Source organism: Panthera uncia, chromosome C2, assembly GCF_023721935.1.
Source record: "Panthera uncia isolate 11264 chromosome C2, Puncia_PCG_1.0, whole genome shotgun sequence".
Taxonomy (NCBI): domain Eukaryota; kingdom Metazoa; phylum Chordata; class Mammalia; order Carnivora; family Felidae; genus Panthera; species Panthera uncia.
Window position 1 is genome coordinate 113,289,760 of NC_064810.1, and position 5,849 is coordinate 113,295,608.

The window sequence follows — 5,849 nt, forward strand, 5'->3', positions numbered from 1 at the left end:
ACTGGCTCACCTGGAAAGTCCATCTGTCACTTCCATTAACACATATTGTACAGTACTACTAGACTCAGGCCCCCCTAACAGCCACGAGCTGGGTCCCAGAGAGGAAATACGAACTGATGCTGGAAAATCCTAGATGAATATCTGGAAAAGAGGAGGAGACTATATAAGGAAGTAGAGAAATCTTGAACCTCAGAAAGGCATCCCTTTTTTCTCATAAACTACCACTGGGGTTTTGACTGTACTATGCTTCTGTCTGGTGGAGCCTGTAACGAGATGAAAGAAAGAGTTCCTTGAGAAAGAGAAAACAGCCAGTACAGACTCAATGCCTCATAGCTTGGGGAGAAGAGGGAAGAAGGATGTGACAGTAGTTTGAAGGATACCAAGACTTCACACTTTAAATGTAAAAAAGATCTGCTAAATAATACAGTGCCTACCAAAGAGAGGAGGGTGAGAGAAAGAACAGCACTATTCATTTAGTTAGTGTGGATTAATGGCCACTATCATGTCTCCTGAGCAGAAGGATTTACTAAAACAACCTCTTAGTTTCATTTTGTGCTAACAACTCTACCAACTACCTTAATTAATTGCCCAAAAACTGTTAATAACCATGTCATCATAGACCATCATGTAAATGAGCTTTAAAAAGTAAAATCTGAAGAGCAATCTTGCCATTCATTTATCTGAACTAATTATAATGTAGGAATAATTCTCACAGCAGGTGAAAACTGAGAAAAAGCATGCTTTTGCAGGAAAGCAAAAACATTTTAGATTTGACATCAAAATTTTAGAAGAAACAAAGAGCTTCCTTTTTGCAAGGCAGAGTGTTTTAAGTTTGTTCTTTTTGTTACATTCACATTTTTAATGAAGTATTGGTTAAAAAATCAAGAAGATATGGTGTTTGTTTGATAGCACATTTACCAAAATTGGAATAATAGAAAATTATCAGCTTGGCCCCTGTGCAAGAATGACATGCAAATTCATGAAGCGTTTCATCTTTAAAAAGAAAGATATGGAAAAGTGTGTTCAGTTTTCTTTCTAATGTTGAGGAAATAGCATAGCATATTTTGATTTTATCTCTAGGAAGAAATTATTTCCAGAATCAACAAGGCAGAGAAGGCGTTATGCTTGAGAATCAATGGATATTCATAAATTGATTAAATTGATTGGTTGTTTTGTTTTAGTGCCACTGTAATTTGTAGCTATAAAACATAGACTATATCCTGCCGATGTGTTATTCCAGTGGCGGAGCAGTGGATTACCCTGTACCTGGCAAAATGGAGACAGAGACCATGAGGAGATACACCCGCCAGTTAATCCAGCTGTCTTCCCGATCTGACCATGGTGCTGCTGGCTACTGGTATGTTCTTTAACTCCTGGTTCTTCGTTTCTTAGGCTACATCCACCCAGTACACTTGGGGTATCTACAAAGAGCTCCTCATCTCCTTGGTGGCCTTGTTCTTCCTTGGCTTTGGAGTCCTCTTCCTGCTGCTCTGGGGCAGCATCTATGTTACGAGCGCCCAAGGGTTCCAGTCAGGTGGCTTCACTGATCCCTGCTTTAAGTAAATTAATTTTTTTACTATTGCTGGAAGTGTCCCACCTGCTGCTCACTATAAAGGCAGATGTGTGACAGTCACAAAAATAGAGAATATATTCTTTCTTAAGAAGGCAGCCTTGTGAGGTGGAAAGTGTTGGATAGTAATTCACATCCTGATACATACTCGTTAGCTGTGTGAGTTTGGGTTTGCTGCTATTTACCTCATGAAGCCATAGGTTGCGGAGCTGGTGTGAAGACAAACTATTATGGTATGTAATGGGCCTAACTGTTCTGGCATATGGTTAAGCATTATTGTAGCTATATTTTTCCTTATTTTTCACCCTTATAAGTTTTGTTATTTACATTCTCTTAAGTTTTATTACCTTTCTTTTTGAGGAAAAATTCTGTTATTTATAAACTAATTTGTCCTATAATGTTAAAAAGTGTTCAAAAATACTCCAAAGAGGAAAATATTTGGAAACTTTGTGGAATAGTCTCAGTTAGAAGGAACCTTAAAACCCTTTCTAGAAGCAAATGGTAGTTTTAAAGTCTGCATCTAGTGGAATAAATTGTTTAAAAATTTAGTTTTCCACATGTGAGGAGAGTTGCAGCATCAGCACAGATAGAAAAACAGCTTTATGCTCTGATAATTTAGTTACCTATAAAAGTATATATAAAAGAAGCTGATTAAAATTATTTAAAAGAGGAGGAATCTCATGAACTTCACTTACATGGCTCATTCTGACCTGAGAAAGATAGAGAAGTCGAAGACCACAAGGAATCCTAAGTTACAGAAAGTCACTTCTTTATTTTTAATAAAATATCAATGGAGATTTTGCTATGATATACTTCTGTAGGATTTTGCCTTCATTTTGATTTCAGTAAATGAAAAATTTGGAGAATGGCATATAGGCTTACTAATGACCTCATCTAGCTCAACTTCATGTCCCATAAAGAAAGTTGTCCAAAACTTATAAAACTTACAAATAGAGGATGACTGAATGACTTTTCAATGGCATTGTTTAGTGGACTCATCTGAGAATTATTTAATGTTAAAAGAGAATACACCTGGGACACCTGGGTGGCTCAGTCGGTTAAGGGTATGATTTGGGCTCAGGTCATGATCTCGTGGCCTGTGAGTTCGAGCCCCACATCAGGCTCTGTGCTAACAGCTCATCTTTGGATTCTGTGTCTCTCTCTCTCTCCTCTGCCCCTCCCCCGATCACATCCTCTCAATCTCTCTCTCTTTCTCTCTCTCTCTCAAAAATAAATAAACATTAAAAAAATTTTAAAGGAGAATACACCTGTATTGACTTATGCATTTGCTACTTCATCATTTTTTACTATTTTCCATTTGCATGTTAACTTGTGTGTTTCTAGCTAGGAGAAAAGATGGTGCTAAATGTTATAGTTTTATTTCTCTATAAGATTTTACGCAGTTTTGTATCTTATTAGCAAATCCATTTTAGCATTCCTTTGACTATTTTGAAATATCATTCTGATACTTGTTAAAAAACAGTAAGGAAGATTTTATTCAGAGTACTGGTGCAATGGCACTTTGCAATAGGGGAGACAGAGATTGGGCTCAATTCTGAACATAAGGAAAAGAGGGGATTTACAGCCAAAGAACAGGGTGGGGGTGTCAGTGGATAGAAAATTACCAAGAGGAGGTATCAAAACTAGTGGGGAGGTTTTCTGCTGAAAACAGGCTAGGGGAGATCAGATATTATAGGGGTAAGAAGGTATGGAATTTGATCAGGTTTTGTGGGTGATCAAATATTGAGGGTAGCAGCTCCTTCTAAACTGACTTGGCAAAATTCTTCCTGCAATAGGTGATACAGGCCTGTTCACAAAGAATACTAAAGCCCAAGGTCAAGTCCTAGAGGTCTGAGAGGGGCTTGATGGGGATCAGATTAAGGAGAGAGTGTCTTTGTCATTATTTGTTTCTCTTTATCAAAATCTCCTTTGAACTAGTTTTCCATCTTACTGGTTCTTTCATTAATTGTTTAATTAATTAAATCTTTGATATGTGTTCATTTTATATTTATTATGAGAGTCATGTTTTGAATTTTTTTTTTTGAAAATTGTACTCAATCATGAGCTCATTCGTATGTGAAGGTTTGTGAAATATAATTTTCAAAGTTAGGGAGAAGATAATGTCCTTTCTCAGTAGACTGGTCCAACTGTATGCTATCAATCAGTTTTTAAACTAATTAGAGAATTATTGGACACATATAGAAAGAATATCAGCATCTTCAGTAAGAATATGTTCAGTTAGGCAGTAGCATATCAAATGTTTCTCTTGAGCATTTCTACATTTTAAGGAGATAAGGGTTATCACAAAGGACCTAAGAAAAACCACTTCATGTGCTCTGCAAATGTAACATATGACATGATGCATATGTGATCATTTAGTGCTAAAGTTAAGTGATATGTATTTTTAAACAACATTTTAGTAAGAAGAATGTCACAGTGCTTTGACAAGAAAGTTTGTATGCTTATGCATTGCCATTAAACGTGATTTTGGAAAATGAGGCAGGAATAGAGGTGAGGGAGAGATGAGGAGACCACACATTATTTGATATGTCCAATGCTTTATATGCTACTCCTTCTTTTTATTCCTTTCATGCAGTAGTTTGGATCCAAATGAGAAAATGGATAGTTGGAGGGGAATTAGTTGTAAAGGAACCTCTTACAAAGGTGTGAGAATGATATCAAGAAACCACACCTGACAGTGTAGCCTGTAACAGTAGGTGTCTATTACCTACAGAGAGGGCACCCAGTAGGTGCCGTGATCTCGGGTAGAGGGAGTTGACCCTCAGGAATGAATATCATGACTTTACTTTCCTTTTCCCATCCCCTCTGGGTGCTCCCAATTGGCTGAATCTAACCAGAATCCAGAAGATAAAGTTGTGCCTTAATGCAACCCATATTCTTTAGCTTCTTGGGGCAGGAGTGGAGTAGGGTGGAGTAGGGTGGAGATGTGTGAAAAAAATGGACCTATAAGGTAATGTGAAAGATGTCTTGCACATCTGGTAAATATTCAACAGGAATTTTATTTGCTACAATATAGGATAGGAGAGACTGAGACTGGAAGACTTTTCTGGCAGGGATCAGAGGTTTGTGCAATCCATGGTTTCATGCCAAGGGAACATGTGGTATTGCGTAAGAGCACTGTCTGTCCAGATATGGAATTAGGTCTGGAGGGTAGTAGTCGTAAAGTCCAGGGAGATGCAGATACGTTCTGTGAACACAGGTAGTTGAACTGAATTAACATTCTGGACACAGCTAACTTGGTGACAATGGGACACTCCCTTAACTTATTTTGTTTTCTATTTTTCATGTGTAATAGAATGAATGCTGTATCTTCATATAATTTTGAGTGGGAAAATGAAAATAGGAACAAATGGTTTTTTATCAGTTTTTATATTGTGTTACTTCTAAGTATTGTTTTTCATAAAAGCAGCTAAAACAGCATCTTTTGTGTCCTCATATTATTATTTATCAATGAATTCTCCCTGAAGGAGGCAATCAACACCAGATTGTTAGGGTCACTTTAATCAGAGCTGTAATGGTTTACTCTATTCTATGAAGTTGATATTTACTCTATATATAATGAGGATGCAAGAAGTGATAAAATGGTCAGCTGCAAGAATTAAGCATTTATATCTAAATGAAGGGGAAAATCTTTATTTTAATTAGATATTCCTCTCAAGTATAAAGGAAAAGGTAAGTTAGTGTCTCTATTACAAAAGAAGCAACTCAAGGTTAAGTAATTTGGATGTGCACTGGCTGACCCAAAGAAAAAAATGAGGGGATTGGTATTTAACCTAAGGTTGTGTGCATTTCAGCCTTGGGGACCGGAAGGCCTTTTCTGAATTTCACTGTGGAGATCCATAAGTACAGCTTGATTGTCCCTGTCAAGTGTGTGCTTGGCTTGCTCTCCAGCTTGCATGGCTCTGCTGATTACTGGCAGCTTGAAATTGTCCTGAAAGAGAATGAGTGCTCTTGATTAATCCCCATGCACAGTATCAACATATTATTGATTCATTATCAGCACGTCGTGTTTCATTTCTCTGCCACAGGGATGGGCTGAAGGCAAATGTGACCTCAAAACAGATGCAACCCAACGAACATCTAGGTTGGGTAGCTAACATTCTTATTTTGGGTAAAGTCCTTTTACTACATAAATTGCCTACTAAATTCTAGCCTGCCTTGTATAGAAGACAGTCCTGACAGACGCTGACAATGTTCCTCTTTTCTAGAGAACTAGAGTTTAATAACTCCAGCTTAACAACTATAAAGCAGTATGGCT

The 5,849-nt window shown here is 37.4% G+C and overlaps 1 non-coding gene and 1 pseudogene across 1 annotated transcript; both read left to right on the forward strand.

The window, feature by feature from the left end:
• The first annotated feature begins 894 nt into the window (after positions 1-894).
• LOC125922200 (U6 spliceosomal RNA) lies at positions 895-999 on the forward strand. The gene has a single exon (XR_007457634.1). It is a non-coding gene; the product is annotated as a U6 spliceosomal RNA (small nuclear RNA).
• A 274-nt stretch (positions 1,000-1,273) lies between these two features.
• LOC125921953 (transmembrane protein 258-like) lies at positions 1,274-2,119 on the forward strand (annotated as a pseudogene).
• Positions 2,120-5,849: the final 3,730 nt, after the last annotated feature.